The 17,256-nt window shown below is 33.7% G+C and overlaps 1 pseudogene; it reads left to right on the forward strand.

The window, feature by feature from the left end:
* Positions 1-16,554, forward strand: part of LOC121492730 — a 68,248-nt pseudogene extending 51,694 nt beyond the window's left edge.
* The last annotated feature ends 702 nt before the right edge of the window (positions 16,555-17,256 follow it).

Genomic DNA, 17,256 nt, shown 5'->3' on the forward strand with positions numbered 1-17,256 from the left:
AACTGTGATGTATCAATGCAGGTTAGCAATTTTAACAAATGTACCACTCTGGTGGGGGATACTGATAATGAGCAAGGTTATGCAAACGTGGGAGTAGTAGGTAGATGGGAAATCTCTGGACCTTCTGTTAAATTTTGCTGTGAACCTAAATTATTCTTTAAAAAAAATATTTAAAAAAATCACTACGTATATAAACAGTCTGGATGACAGAAAAAAAACAAGCTCCATCTAAAGTACAAGCATAAAATACAGAGTGAATAACTTAAGAAGACACTCTTATTTATGAAGAGAGTATTTTCAAATACTGATAACATTTAGGATCATAAAACAGACTCAGCCAAAGGGTTGAAATCATAGCTTTTATTTTCAACTTCAGTATAATTAAGTAGAATATCAGTTCCACCTACACCCCATCCCTAAGGAACACATAGAACGTTTGGAGATTAAGATCAGCACTTGCGGCATTCATCTAAACACACTCCTCCTCCTTTTCTCATTTCAATTTAAAACATATGCATTATTGGATCATAAATACAAATACAGGATTTGTGTTGTGTATAATTTCTATGGCCTTTGTTCTTTTTTCTATGTTTTTATAATTTCATTGTTTCTTTTTTTTTTTTTTAGTTTACCCTAAGTATAGATATTTTTTGCACGTGCTTTTCTCATTTTATGTTTTATATAATTTTATTAATTAAAAATAGTTTTATTTATTTGGCTTAAAAGACAAAAGGATTTAAGATTAAAAGACAAGATATTTGAGATTTTTATAAAATATTTTAATAATATGCAATCAACAATTGTTCTGAATTGATAAAAAAAATTCCAGTATCTTTATACTTTGTTTTTCTCCTTAAAAAAAGAAAAAACTGAGTTATTTTCTTTGAATGTGCATTTTTTAAAAGTAACATTAGCCCCCCTTTTTTTCTCTTAAGCTTTAGCCATATGCCATTAATTCTCATTGAGACTAGTTTTTAGCCAGGATCATATTAAAGTATTGATTTTAGATGTTATCTTATTATCTTGCCAGATGGCATGAGAGTGAAATCTCATCTTGGGATCTTAAGAAATGAAATAACCTACTTTCCAGAAATAGAAGGCTGTTGCATGAGAATGCTTTTTATAGATGTTTGATTTCTAATGATTTGAAAACATGGAAAACAAAATGCAGTTGGACTCTACTGAAAATAAAGTATTTTAAACACGTACCTGTCAAAAGCTACATTGCTACTCATTATATCAGAAGTTTAAAACCATAAGTAGTACTATTTTATCATGAAACAACAAAATCAATTAGGCATTTGCCTTGAAGTCTCTTCTGTGATATATTAAAAAAAAAAAAAAACCTTTTACCTCAGTACACAGAAATAAAGGTACAAATATGACCCAGTTTAGGTTAGATGGTTTGCTAAAATTTATACAGAATTTTCTGTTACTAGAAGTAAGAGTTGGCCATTCACTAAAAGAGAAGCTAACTGACCTTTTGATGGGAATTAAAAAGAGTACTTTTTCTTTGTGGATTTGCAATTATAGATTAATGTACTGAAGGCTAATGCCAACTGAAAATTAGGTTCTTCACCTAAAAGAATGTACCTTCCTGTATTTTAAAATTCTGAACAATAAAGGGTAGAAAAAAGGATTATACCATAATGGGTGCTTACTTTCTTGGAAATAGTATCTCAACGGAAAATGATAAAGGTGTCTAGCAGCATGTTTGGGGTGATAATTTTTAATTTTTATTTACTTGTCTTTTTTGAGTATAGTTGTCATGCACTGTTACGTTAGTTTAGGTGTACAGCAGTAGTTCAACAAATTTATATTATGCTGCAACTCCCCACAAGTGTAGCAACCATCTGTCACCCTACAATGCTATTATAATACCAGTGACTATATTCCTTATGCTGTACCTTTCATTCCCATGACTTATCCATTTCAAAACTGGAAGCCTGTTTGTCCCACTCCCCTTCATCCATTTTGTCCATCTCCCCACCCCTCTCACCTCTGATAACTATCAGTCTGTTCTCGTGTTGATAGGTCTGATTATGCTTTGGGGAGGATTATTTTTTAATCAGTTCCAACTATCAGAGAATAAGAAAATCCACTTCTGTAAGGTGGAAACATTATAATAGCTTACATTCACCCAGAAAGTGCTTCTCAGGTCCTGGATACTGCCCCCCTCTTTTATTAAATGAACGTACTTACTCCTCACAACAAATTTATGAGTTAGATGCTATTGATATCACTGGTTTACAGATAGAAAAGCTGAAGTAGAGGTCACATAACTTGCCTAAGGTCTCACAAGTAATATAGGTTCTTGTTCAATACCGAGGATTAAATGTTTTTGTGCAGATCAAACTGTTCTCCAACAATAAATCTGATGTAGAAATATAGCCAGAATCCAAGTGGAAGGAGCATAGAACTATGAGAAAATAAATGGATTAGCTATTTGCAAAAGTGTGTCTGAATAGAAAAATAAGTACTTATAAAGGGAAAAATATTGTTATTCTGAATATCCCTAAGTAGAGAGTCCCTCTGGAAATGTATCTACAGAAAAGTACTTTAAAAAATTGATAGCATCTATAATATATAAAGAACTTATACAACTCAAAACCAAAAATAAGTGAATAATCCAATTTAAAAAATGAGCAGAGGACCTGAATAGACATTTTTCCTAAAGACATACAGATAGGGATGCCTGCATGGCTCAGCGGTTGAGCATCTGCCTTTTGCTCGGGGCAGGATCCTGGAGTCTTGGGATCGAGTCTTACATTGGGCTTCCTGCATGGAGCCTGCTTCTCCCTCTGCCTCTGTCTCAGCCTTTCTCTCTGTGTGTCTCTCATGAATGAATAAATAAATAAAATCTTTAAAAAAAGACATACAGATGGGCAGAAGATGCATGAAAAGATGCTCAACATCACTGATCATCAGGGAACTGCAAATTAAAACAATAAGGAAATATCACCTTATACCTGTCAGAATGGTTATAAGAAAAAAGACAAGAAGTAGCAAGTGTTGGCGAGAATGTGGACAAGAAGTAACCCGTGCACACTGTTGGTGGGAATGAAAATTGGTGCAGCCACTGTGGAAAACAGTATGGAGGTTCTTTAAAAAATTAAAAATAGAATTATCATATGGTTCAGTAATTTCACTATAGGGTATCTATCCAAAGAATATAAAAACATTAATTCAAAAAGATGCATGCACCCCTATATTTATTGCAACATTATTTACAATACCCATGATATGGAAGCAACACAAGTGTCCATTGATAGGTGAATGGGTAAAGAAGATGTGCTGTATATATACTATGGAATATTATTCAGCCATAAAAAGGAATGAAATTTTGCCATTTACCCCAACATGGATGAATCTAGAGGGCAAGTGAAATAAGTCAGCCAGAAAAAGACCAGTACCACATGATTTCACTCCTATGTGGAATTTAAGAAACAAAACAAATGAACAAACAAGAAATAAAAGGAACAGAAACACCAAATTCTTAAATACTGAGAACAAACTGGTGGTTGCCAGAGAGCAGATGAGTGGGAGGATGGGTAAAATAGATAAAGGGGATTAAGGGGACACTTATCTTGATGACCACTGAGAAATGTACAGAATTCTTGAATCATTATATTATACACTTGAAAATAATATTAACATTATGTTAATTATACTTGAATAAATAAATTAGTGGCATATACATGAAGGTGCAACAAATTATAGCCTTTTATTTTAAGATTTCATTTATTCATGAGAGACACAGAGAGAGAGAGAGGCAGAGGCAAAGGCAGAGGGAAAATACGCTCCTTGTAGGGAGCTCGATGCGGGTCTCGATCCCAGGACCCCGGGATCATGCCCTGAGCCAAAGGCAGCTGTTCAACCACAGAGCCACCCAGGCATCCCAAAATATTTCCTTTTTGAAACAGCACAAAGATCATGAAAAGAAATCAAAAGCTTACCTAAGTAAATTCGTAATTGTTTACTATAAAATGCTCTAACTTGACAATATAAAATTTAGTTTTGCACTTAACTGTGACATTTTAAATGATTTTCCAAATGCAATTGAGATACTAGCATTTTCATTATTTTCTTACAGCTTACAATTATTCACATTGATGTTTTCAGATGTTTCTAAGACATAACACCACACACTGTTATAAAAAAAAATCCAGTTTAATTCTTTTTAAGTTGATTAATTTTGGTATTACATTTTTTTATAATTATCTCAAAAGATTATTATTAAATGCAAAAGACACATAAATCCTAAATAATCAATTCTTTTTTTAAAGATTTTATGTATTTATTCATGAGAAATAAACGAGCCGAAGGCAGACGCTCAACCACTGAGCCACCCAGACACCCCTAAATAATCAATTCTTTAAAAATGCTAGTAACTTTGAATGTAACGCCCATGGCAGTCATCTGTTAGCAAGACTATCCTATATAGATATTTAGATAAACAAGTACACCTTTTTCACTCATAGTTTGCCCTCTAATAGGTTCTCTTATCATAGACTCTTGGATTTAATAATCAGAGGGACCTGTTCACTCACCTGTATAATTTTCCATACATTTCTTAATTATTTTTAGCATCAGCTTTCTCATTTCTAAATTATGTCTACTTCTTAAATTACTGGGCTTTCATAATCACTAAGTGATATAATGGAAGTTATTTGATCACAACTCTGGAGACCATTGACTTAGCTCTACCCATGGAATTAATGGCACATCCTTAGAGGGCTCTGTGTGAGGAGAGCTTTGGATTCCCTGAGCGAAGCTTCTATAAAGTAAAAACTTGTTATCTGTGTGAAAAATGAGTGCTTCTCATAGGATTCTATTAGGCTTAAAGAAAAACCTTTCTACCAGAGGTAAGAATTGGCAAAGTTGACAGAGAATTCTATCTTGTTATAATATATGAATATAAACTCAAGGATAAAACAGGGTTTTGGATTCATGCAGGCTAGAATCTGTTATTTTATATCAGAAGAAGAGGAGCTAAGGAAAACAATAATGTTAGTAAGCACTTACACATCGGCTAATATGTAATCTCATTTCACCCTCAAGCAAATAGAAAGCACAGAGAGATATGATTATTAGTCCATTTTTGCACATGATAGAATTGAGACACAAAGAGGTAAAGAATCTGCCCATAAAAAAAAAAAAAACAACTAGTCAATGGGGGTGTATAATTTAAATGCCTCTATTCAGTCTGCATTTCCATAATTGACTGAATAATCAGTGATGAAATATATATATATGCATATATACATATATATATTTCAAAAAAGACAGAACAATATCTAGGAAGTTTTAGAGTATAAAGCCATCAACAACATAAGTGTGGTACCAACTTATTTGGGAATGAGTATGAGACTCTCAATGATTTGAATGAAATACTATCTGGGAGGCCTGGAGATGGAATTGAGGTACTTTAAATTACTTTTCCTGATGATCGAGGAAAACAAAAAGCATTCTTGATGAGAAAACTTAATATTATAAAAGAGAGATGAGGTCAAGGCTGAACTGCAAAGAAAAGTGAACACAGTTGAGAATAATAGACTAATAAAACAACAACAATGATCTAGAGTTTGAGCAGTAAAGAATATGTTTATTCAAAAAAAAAAGGTAGGCAAATTCAAACAAGGAGAGTTTGGAACCAAAAAAGGAAAATCTAAATATTTTTTTCTCTTATAAACTCCCTATCCCCTAAAGCTTACTCACCTAACCCTGTGCATGCTTCAGATCTCAGGTGAAATGTCACATTTCTAGATTCGATTCCCTTGTAACTGGTTCTGTTGAATATTTTTCTTTAGCAAGCTTACCCTGGCTGTAATTAAATAAGCCTTTCTGTAATTAGACAAACCTTTGTGTAATTATGTATTGTTAAAAGTCTCTTCTTTTCCAGGCTAGACTGGATGTTCACTGGGGACAGAGTTATCAGTCTCATACTGATTACGGTTTCTTATCGCAGGGCATGGCACACTGGATATATCAAAGAGTTATTTTTGAATAAAAATAGAAAGATCATATAAGAAAGAGGATAAAAAATGCTTCAATAACTGACAGATAATAGCATCTATTATTTATTGAGTGTGTTCCCTGAATTTGGTGTTGTTTTCTCAAGCGCATGGAGTAGGTGTTATTGTTATTCTCACTGTGCAGACTAGGAAACAGGTGAAGCAGCAATTCATCACGGGCATCCTGTCCACAGAGAGGAGCCTTTGAAGCACCGTGCGGTCCTGTTTCTGAGATATGCAGCTCTAAAGGAGAAGAATGGTCAGATCTTCCAGGCTCTGTATACCAGTGTGAAGAATTAGATTTTGTTTTTCTGCGGCCAGTGCCAATCGCTCTATATCAGGGAGTGGCATGATTCAAGTTGCATATTAGTCATACATTATCCTAGTTAACATTTTGTGGAAAAGACGTTGGAGCAATTACTTAGGTGTTTGTACTACGGTAGTGGCTGTGGCCGTGCTGAACAGTGTATACTGAATATACAAATACTGAAAAATAGATTAGGATTGGCAATTTCCTGTGCAGGCGTGCCTCAGAGACATCGTGGGTTCAGTTTCAGACTACCACAGTAATGTAAATATTGCAGTAAAATGAGTCCAATGCATTTTTCTGTGTCCCAGCTCATATAAAAGTTATGTTCAACAAACACTGTCAGTTAAGTGTGCAATAGATCTACGTCTTTAAAAAAAAACAATGTGCAAACTTTTATTAATATATTTTATTGCTAAAATATATTTTAAAGAGGAGGGATGGAGAGGTGAGGCAGGAGACCTCACTAGTGGTGGAAACTTTCAAGAAGTTAGATGTGAAGTTGGGAAAAATGCAGAAAGCTGAACATAAAATTTCTTAAAGCCAGTGAAAGATTCACATTTCTATTTATCCCTGTAGATTAAAAGCATAGAGGAAAAAAAATACATTTGTTTCAGTAACACAGTTTCCAAAGTTAATTCATCAATAAGTCAATGAATGAATCAATCGATTTACCTGATTGTCAAGGGACATTTTCTAGGAAGAAGGAGCTGTTTTGTATTATATCCACAAAACACGCTCTTCCGTGTCAAATGATAATCAATGCATCTTACTTGTAAAAATGGACAAAGAAACTTATGTTTACTATTTCATTTCCATCAATTTAATGTTGGCAAGAATTAACCACTTTTCCAACTACTAACTTAGTTCAGTGATTGGGGGACTCTGAATTTACTGTCAAAATTCAAAAGACTTATTAAGGAGAAAAAAACCAAAGTGTATGTATGTGTGAGTACACAAAGAAGTGGCTCCCTGGACAGCCAGAGATAATGGTTTATATATCATCTTAATAAGAAAGGTTAAGACTTCAAGGGAAATTAAATAGCAGGAAACTAATGAGGAGCAAGGGGTGGGGGTGAGAAACAAGTGGAAAGTACGGAAAGTTTTATATATGTGATTTGTCACGCAGGTACCAGTGGTCCATCTCCTTTCTGGCTGTAAACCTCCTGGAGAAAGAATTTATGAGAGCTGTGTTTTTTAGAGGCTTTGTTTAGGTTAAATTTGTGTATATGCGTGTGTGACTGCTTGTTTGTTCAGATATTTTCATCATAAAATAATCTTAAACCACTTTGGTGGGTCCAAGTAGATCCCATCACTGAGAATCTTGTTTAACACCTCAAGCTTGAGCCTTTTTTCTTCTTTTTTCTTATGCAATAAAATAAATATAGAATTAAGACAGCTCAAGCACTATTCATGTCTTTACACGAATTTTAAAGTCTTCCTTTATTTATAATTCATTTCATTCCCTTTTCTGTCCACTCAAGAGGAACAGTTTGACTACCAACTGCATTTAATGGTCCTCGTTCTACTTCTATCATTTTCAGACTATATGTCTTAGTTACCAAAAGCAATGAGTGAGAATATGCCCTTCATGTGCTAATGTGTATTTTTTACTTTATTATTTTTGTCTATATCAGCCTTCCTCTCAAATCCTTCTCAAGGAACAACTATATGAAACAGTCTACAAAAGAAAAATCTGCCGTGTGTTCACTGGTTATTCAATTGAAACAATTTGGTAATCATGCTCAGCTTGAGGGCCTTCTTATATTTGCATTCATGTTTATGGTTAAAACACTAGGCCATGAGATCATAGCGTAAGGATTTAAATCCTGGTTCTAATTTAATGGTGTAAGTTTTTTTTTTTTTTTTTTAAGATTTTTTTTTCTCTTTTTTCAGAGAGAGAGAGAGAGTATGAGCAGAGTTGAAGAGCAGAGGAAGAAGTAGACTCTTCATGGAACAGGGAACCTGACATGGGACTTGATCCTAGAACCCTGGAATCATGACATGAGCCAAAGGCAGATACTTAACTCACTGAGCCACTCAGGTGCCTGATGGTGTAAATTTTGATAAGTGATTTTAACACTGGTTGCTTCAGTGTTCCCATCTGTAAAATCATAACCAAAATAGTATCTATCTCATAACATTATTATGAGGATTAAATGAGTCAGTTTATGTAAAACAGGGTAGTTCTTGGCTGTGGTAAACACTTAATAAATATTAAACATTAATAATCAATAAACCAGACATGATTAATAAACATCATACATTATTATATCATGTAAATTATTAGCTCTTAATGACTAAATACCTCATTTTCTTCTCTTTTTATTTACCCTCTTGAACAATCATAAAGCCAACAGAAATTATTAAAAGATTAATCATGGGTGGCCCTGGTGGCTCAGTGTTTTAGTGGTGCCTTGAACCCAGGGCATGATCCTGGAGACCCAGGATCAAGTCCCACGTCGGGTTCCCTGTATGGAGCCTGCTTCTCCCTCTGCCTGTGTGTCTCTCTCTCTCCCTGTGTCTGTCATGAATAAATAAATAAAATATTATAAAAAGAGATTAATCATAATCTACTAAGGGATTTATTCAATCAGAAACTTGTCAAATTCTTAACTTTGAAGAAAAATTGCAATTATTTTTTTGAAAATAAAAAAATATGTAAAATTATAAGCTCACTTTTTTATACATTTTTAGAACTAATATATGCTAATTCAACATGTTTTTAAAAATGTTTCCCAAATAATTATAGAAATCACATAAATAACCAATAGGTCAAAGTTTTAGAATAACAATATGGCATAATTGAGAGCAATAAAGCATATTAGAATATGAATTACACTTTGATTCTGCTAATTTAATTAACTCCATTATTTACAGCATCACTATAAAGAAATGTGGAATTATATTGACAGAGAGAAGATTTAAGGGCACCTTTTACCTACATAGATAGTTTTCAAAATAAATTAATGCTTATAAACATTCCCCAAATACCTGCTTAAAATAATTAGAAAATATTTTTCAAATGAAAAGTCATTAATTTTGAAGTATGTGCTTTCTTTTAAAAAAATGTGGAAGAAATAATAAATTATTTGTATTTCTTTGTTTTTCTTAAGGCTCTTTTGTAGTAACATATTTTTAAATAAGAAAATATTTTTATAAGATATGTATAAGTCAGATGGTATTTTCTGTAATTAGTTCAAGAAATATTTTATTACACAGGGATATATACACAAGGAGTGTCTAAAACTGCGATGCAACACATTTAAATAGCATTTTAAAATTATTTCTGGTGATGAAATATTGAATGAGGGTCACCTGGGTGACTCAGTGGTTGAGTGGCTGCATTTGGCTCAGGTTGTGATCCGGAGTCCTGGGATCGAGTTCCAGATTGGGCTTCCCACAGGGAGCCTGCTTTTCCCTCTGCCTGTCTCTGCTTCTCTCTCTATGTCTCTCAGGAGTAAAAAAATAAAATTATTTTAAAAAAAGAAATATTGAATGAGGTTTAAGTTTACGGTTTTGATTTTTATTTTAAATCTTGGTAGTCTCAATGGTATTAAAACATTTTAATATAGAAACTTAAATTTTAAAGTTGGAAATACTTGTGTAAATTATAGGTGAAAATGACCCTTTAGATAATTAAGAATTAATTATTTGGTACTAAAAAGTGAAATCTACAAAACCACATAGAATCCATATCATACTTTTCTGAGAGTTTGCTAATACATAGGAGAAAGCATGGCTATTAAAATGAATAGACTACAGAAAGTTTTGGAAAATATCTGAAAAATTTGGGTTTTCATTCTTACTTTAAACTCTAAAAAATAATGGGTTTTTTGTTTCTTTAGCATTTTTAAATCTAGAGGGGGGAAAGTTATATTGTCTTCTTGCTATCTTTTTAAGAAATGTGTTCAGTCCATTTAAACTATTTAACTCTATAACCTAAAAGAGAAGTAGTCCATGGTAATAGAATGTAATTGTAGCCTTATGTCATTTTTACTTTAACAGTAATAGCTTTCTGATGTTTATTTTTTCCAGAAAAAGTTGTTCTTTGGGGACATTTGGTAGAATTTTTTATTTTTTGATCCTATTGGAGTAACATTAAAATCCTATTGGAATAACATTCACATGAAACTAATAAGACTTGATAAAACTCCGTTAGTAAAAGGAATCTTAGCTTGAGCACATACAGCTAGATACTTCAGCTGCTTCAAAATAATAAATCATGGCCAGATATGAAAAACATGAAAGATAATACAATGTTAAATTTAATGCATATATATGTACTAAATTTCTATAATCAATCATCTCAAAGTGTGTTTTAGAACATATCTTTTTTTTTTTTAATTTTTATTTATTTATTATAGTCACAGAGAGAGAGAGAGGCAGAGACATAGGCAGAGGGAGAGAAGCAGGCTCCATGCACCGGGAGCCTGACGTGGGATTCGATCCCGGGTCTCCAGGATCGCGCCCTGGGCCAAAGGCAGGCACCAAACCGCTGCGCCACCCAGGGATCCCTAGAACATATCTTAAAGCAAACAAGCCAAAAAACAGATTTTTGTTTACTTTTTAAAAGTAGCACATATTTTATAATATTTTAGAATTTTTTATTAGGATTATTTGTCTTACAAATTAAATCAAGTATAGTGAATACTATAAAGCTCTTCAGAGGTGAATATTCATATTTGTTAAGGATTTCCAATGAAGGTGATTAATTTTTAGACAAACAGCATGCCAAATTCTTCAAAGTCATAAAACTCCTGATCATAGAGTGTGATAATAAACACAACCAGACATGAAAGCATATAGAAGTGTAATAATCTGTAAAATTTTTCATTACTATTTATATTCATGAATTGAGGCAACTTAGAAGTACTATGAAGTCTTTGAAAGTTGATAATACTGTTAATAATTATTTACATGACACTTTAAAAAAACTTTGTTAATTGGTAAACTAAGAAAAAAACACTTTTACAGTTAATTGTAGGTTTATCTTCAAGCTTCAAGCTTTTAAGCTATTGATATTGTCAAAGAAGTTTGGTGAAGTATACTTCAAAATAATGTATTTAGTCAGAAAAGAAAAACACAAATAAATAGCAGAAGTTAGGTTTTCCATTCCAATGTAGAGAAAAATATAATTAAATTTCTAAATGCAAAAAAGACCATCTTTGTTATAAAACTCTTCATAACAGCATATTAGAAACATATTAGAAAGAATAACACTATTTTTGGCATATGTTCTACAACAAGTTCCAAAAGTTTCCAGGGGGAGCAGACAATATGAAAAGAAGACATGGCTGCTAAATTTCATTTAGGATGAAATTTTAAAAAATTCATTTAAAAAATCATATGGCGCACTAAGGAGGGCACTTAATGGGATGAGAACTGGGTATTATACTATGTGTTGGCAAATTGAAGCTTATTAAATATTAAAACAAACAAACAAACAAACATGGATTTTGACAAATAATATTTTGGAAAATAGGAAATTTAGAAGTTAAAAGTAAAGCCAACGAGATTATTTGTCTGGAAGAATAAATGCTTCTTCTGAATAAAATAACAGATTAAACAGGGCAAAACAACCTACCACACAGAAACCTTGAGCTTGGAAACAGGCTCAAATGTGTCTGGCATGAAAAGAAATGAAAATATACACCAGCCAGGAATATATTACTTTGCCAAAAGACCTTGGGACTTATTGTTGATAAAGTATCTTAGAAATGGTGGCAAATGAAAAATTATCATATGATTAACTTTTAACACAGCACAAACATGGAAGCTTTTAGGTAAGTTTGGAAGTTTTAATAATGAACAGCATAGCATTCTATCATGTACAATGATCTGCGTTGTGTGGCCTTGAAGCCAACATTTTACTTTTCAGAGGCTAGTTTTTCCTTTCTTATAAATTTAACTGTAGAAGTCAAGATTAGGTTAGGGAGAAGGTTAACCAAATTGTCTTCTGCCTCGTAGTTCTTCCTATTTTCTTCATCCATATGCAAAATATTAATCTCCTTCACATAACATATATTTTCAAACCGGTTAGGAGTAGTTTTACTCAATTTACAAGGAAACTACTTTGACTCTACTCGCTCAAGAAAAGATATCAATAAAAGTAATCAAAAGTGCCTCCCAACACCAACTATATCACTTTTATTCCTTTATAGTCAAACTTTCGGAGGGGATTTATTTTTCTCTTTCTTCTCCTGATGCTGACCATGCCATGGACACTGTTTTGCTTATCAGTGATCACTAGGTCAAATCCAACGGGCATTTTCTAGTTACTAGGTAATAAGTTATCTTATTTAACCTCTCCACACTCCCTGTTTTATTTTTTTGCTTTTATTTGGTTTTTGTTTTTGTTTTTAGAGCAGGGGAAGAGGAGGGGGTAGAAGGAGAAAAAGAATGTTAAGCAGGCTCCACTTCCAGCACAGAGCCCCACACAGGGCTGATCTCACAACCTTGAGATCACGACCTGAGTTGAAATCAAGAGTTGGGTGTCTAACTAAGCCACTCAGGTGCCCCTCATTACTTTCTGTCCCTTAAAAAATATCCTTCTTTTTTCATTCCTTTACATAATCATGGAAAGTGTCGAGATGAATTATTAAAATCTCTGCATGTAGAATATTTAAAAACCATGTATAGACATATTTATGTAGGATATTCTGAGGTCATTTTGGGAAAACAAACAAAAAAAAAGTGCAATAGTCAGGGCATAATCATGAGGGAAGTTCAACCATCTAACAAGACTGATCTTCATAGGGAATCTTTCCTTTTCTGAATCTTCCAAAAAAATGAAAACATGATCTCAGCCTTGTATCTCTGAAGCCTGATTTTCCAGACTGCAGAGAGCAGGTTCTCTTAGCACAAAACCTGGGTTTCATGTTCAGACGTTTTACTACTACGTTGATGAGGAAGTGAAATGACAGCTGAAGGGAAGAATCACTCAGGCCTTATTCTTTGCTTTTTCCTTTCCCAGAATATGAGATATATTGGAAATTGATTTGGGGTTTGTTTTTTCATGTTTTCATTTTATTTTTTTTTAATTTTTAAATATTTTCAGTTCAATCCTAGTGAGTTAACAATCAGTATCATGTTAGTTTCAGGTGTACAACACAGTAATTTAACACTTCCGTATGTCACCCTGTCTGTGCCCATCAGAACAAGTGCCCTCTTTAATCCCATCACCTATTTCATCCATCCTCCACCTACCTCCCTCCTGGTAACCATCAGTGTGTTCTTTATAGTTAAGAATCCATTGCCTGGTTTGCCTCTCTCTCTCTTCTTTCCCTTTTCAGTTTTAATTAAAATACCAGGCTTTAATCTAAACAGAGGAAAATAGTTGCCAGGATGCTTAAACATCCACATCACCCCATTCTATCCCATCCGTCATCTTCTTAGAGGGATACACTGGGTATACAACAGGAGTTTTTCTCTGCTCTAAGCAAACAAACAAAAAATGTAAGACACTTGTACTAAATATATATATATATATATGTATTACATAATTTAGCATAAATATATGTATATACATATACACACACACACACACACACATATATGTCACCTGTTTGAATGAAGAAATAACATAAAGTTTGAGGTGACAACCTAGTTTAAAGTCCTTCCTGCTCTTTTGATTAATTCTGGAACATTGGCAGTCCTCTTAAATTGTCAGAGTAACAATTTTATAATGTGTGGGATAAGTATACCCAACCTGAAAACCTCAAAAAGTCATTCTGAGGAACAGGTGTAGCAATGTACAGGAGGAACTCTGTAACCTAGAAAACAACATACAATATGACATTATCATTTTCTCAAATGAGAGCAATTGCTACGTATGCGAGTTAGTGAGAGCTACTGTCACAAAGTACCACAAACCAGGTGGTTTCAACAAGAGCGATGTGTCTTCTCAGGAGTCTGGCTGCTTAAAGTCCAAGATCAAAGTATTGGAGGAATTGTTTCCTTCTCAGGGTCATTAGGGAGAATGTGTTCCAGGCCTCTCTCCCACTTTCTTGGGGTTTGTAGGCAGTCTTTGACCTTCTTAGCTTGTTAGGCACATCACATAGCATTCTTGCTGTGGGCCTGTGTGTCCAAATGTCCCCTTTTAAGAAGGACACAGGTTGTATTGGATTAACTGCCCACCCTATTCCGTTATGACTTCATCTGAACTTCAATAATTATATCTGCAATGACACTATTTCCAAATAAGATCACATTCTTCGGTACTGGAAATTAGGACTTTAACAGGAGAATTTTGGAAGGACACCATGCAGCCCAGAACACCATCATATCAGAAATGGACTTAGAGTTCAATCTTGATTTTTTTAGTCACTTCGTGACTCTCATCACCTGGCAATCACAGAGATTTTCTACCTCTATCCTTTAGAATTTTACCACTCACAGAAAACGGATGAAAGTACTCGCCTAACTCCTCATTATTTGCTAAAGTTCCTGCATATTTAGACCATTAAATATTACTATCACTTTTAGTTAAAAGGTTGTTCTCTGTAAATCTATTTGTTTTAAGATTTTTTTATTCATTTATTCGTGAGAGACACCCAGAGAGAGGCAGAGACACAGGCAGAGGGAGAAGCAGGCTCCATGCAGGGAGCCTGACATGGGACTCGATCCCGGGTGTCCAGGGTCACACCCTGGGCTGAAGGTGGTGCTAAACTGCTGAGCCACCCAAGGGGCCCCAGTATGTACTTCAATAAAACAACTCCTATGGCTTTTTTTTTCTTATTAATGTCACAAAGAGCCAAAAATAAATATTTAGAAAATACTATGTACTTTAAACTAGAGTCAACCTCTCATGGAACAAACTATTTTTTGCCTTAGAGACACAAATATTCATTTGTAGAAGATCCTACTATCAATTGGATAATTCTTTTCAGATTCATTAAACCTTTTCTATACATCCATCAAGTTCAATTTAGATTAGGAAGTAGGACTTGTATTCTGTTTAAGCCTCCCTTACAGCCTTTGATTATACAACATATGTTCTTGTAGAAGTAGGCACATTCTGATATAAAAGTAGTAGTAGGGCAAGTAGGTATTATATAGAACAACTCCTCAAGGTAAACAGAGGTGGGTAATTTAATTTCCAAGGTGACAAATTGTCTTATCATGAGTGAGCAGGCAATTTCTTCCCTGAAATAAACTAAGTTGCCTAGGACACCTTTAACTAGATGAAATCATTATCCTTTTAAAGACACAAGTGTTGAATAAAGTTAATTTTCTCTGTTTTAGTGTCTTGGTAGAAAATGGCATAAGAAAATACTGCTGCCTTAAGGTAATGTTAAGCTGTTTAAATTCTTCAGTAAGAGAATAAAAAGAGTATTACTTTAGCAAAAAAATACATATGCGCACACACATACATTTCTAATGAATTAGATTGCAGTAATAGACTATTAAAAAAGACAAATGCCTTTACTTCCTCACCTGTCTAAAGGACAAGCATATAAAAATACTTATTTATACCTCTGATTTTTATAACCATTTAAAAAACTATTTAACAAACTTTAATTATCTTCTGACCATGGCCTACAGCATTGTGAGTTAATATGTGCTAGGCATATTGGAAACATTTCTTTTCTTTGATTTTAGAATGGTACCAACAAAGCTCTTGCTGATAATAACCTCTCAAGCCTTCCTTAGTATTTTTCTCTACTAACTTAGGAAAAATAAAATATGCCTAATTCTCAGTACCTCAATAATGGTGAATCACCAGGGGAATAGTTTGAGTTCCTTTAAGTTTCTTAACCTCTTTCATGCAGGTTAAAAGACTCAAATTTATCTTGAATTTCATGATTAGATGGATTTATAGATTTTTATACTTTATTAAAATCTAATAGAAATTAGTAAGGAAGGGTTCAAAGAGGCAATTGCTATGGACCTTGAGCATTCTTTCACATTTTTGCTGACATAGCAAGAATATAAGAACCCGACTATTTCCACTAAGAACAATTCTTATGGTTGTGTTCATAGGGAGTAAAGTTGATAGATGAGGGAAGTCCCCCACCTCTCAACTCCAACTCAAAGAGCAGTATTGATTTTATCTACTATAGAAACAAGCTCAAACTTCTTAGCCGATTACGTCTACGAGCATCCTTGATAGACCCTGGTATCACCTCCATGGAACTTGGGGGACAGGTGAAACTGGCTTATGCTATTATGAAGCTCCAGCTACTGCTTTTACTGGGACCTCTAACTTTTGTCTTCTCCCAATGTCCATGAACAGTCACAAACCAGCCTGCTAGCTTAGGATAAAATCTCAGTGCCTACACACTTTTCAGCAATAGAAATTAGAATATCTTCTTTATTTTTGTTACTGCAGTTGAGCTAAAATTCATGCAATTCAAGTAATTTGTGTCTCTGTAATTCGGTAGAGCCATTCTTTTCTCATTTCTGCCCAAGTTATTTTAAAGAGGTATGGAGACAGGAAACAATACTAGCCTCTTGGAATACTACATAATAGGACCTTAATATTCCTAGTACTAAAACTATATTTAGTACTTACGACTGGAGACTAATAGTATCATGTGTCTTTAGAGGGAGAGAGAGCGACAAAGACAGTGAGGGTGAAGAAACAAGAGAGAGACTGATTTTAAGTCCTCAGTTAAAATAATTTGAAATGTTTACAATGGACATCATAATGGAAAATATTGAATTTGAAAAGCAGTTTGGACAAGTTACAAATGTGGAAATAAGTAAATGGAACGCAATAAAACTAGAATGTTTTGTAAGGAATGATGGCTTATAAAATAAATTCAAGAGGCATAATGACATTTTATTCACTTATGAGTTAATATAAATATCTTTACAATTATGAGCCATTGGACATTGTAACTGCAATATTATATCCACAAATTTGAAAACCATTATAAATATGCTCTGTATTCAGACTCCATAGCCTCTTAGTTAAAATGAATCATTCTT

Source organism: Vulpes lagopus, chromosome 6 (assembly GCF_018345385.1).
Source record: "Vulpes lagopus strain Blue_001 chromosome 6, ASM1834538v1, whole genome shotgun sequence".
NCBI classification, from domain to species: domain Eukaryota; kingdom Metazoa; phylum Chordata; class Mammalia; order Carnivora; family Canidae; genus Vulpes; species Vulpes lagopus.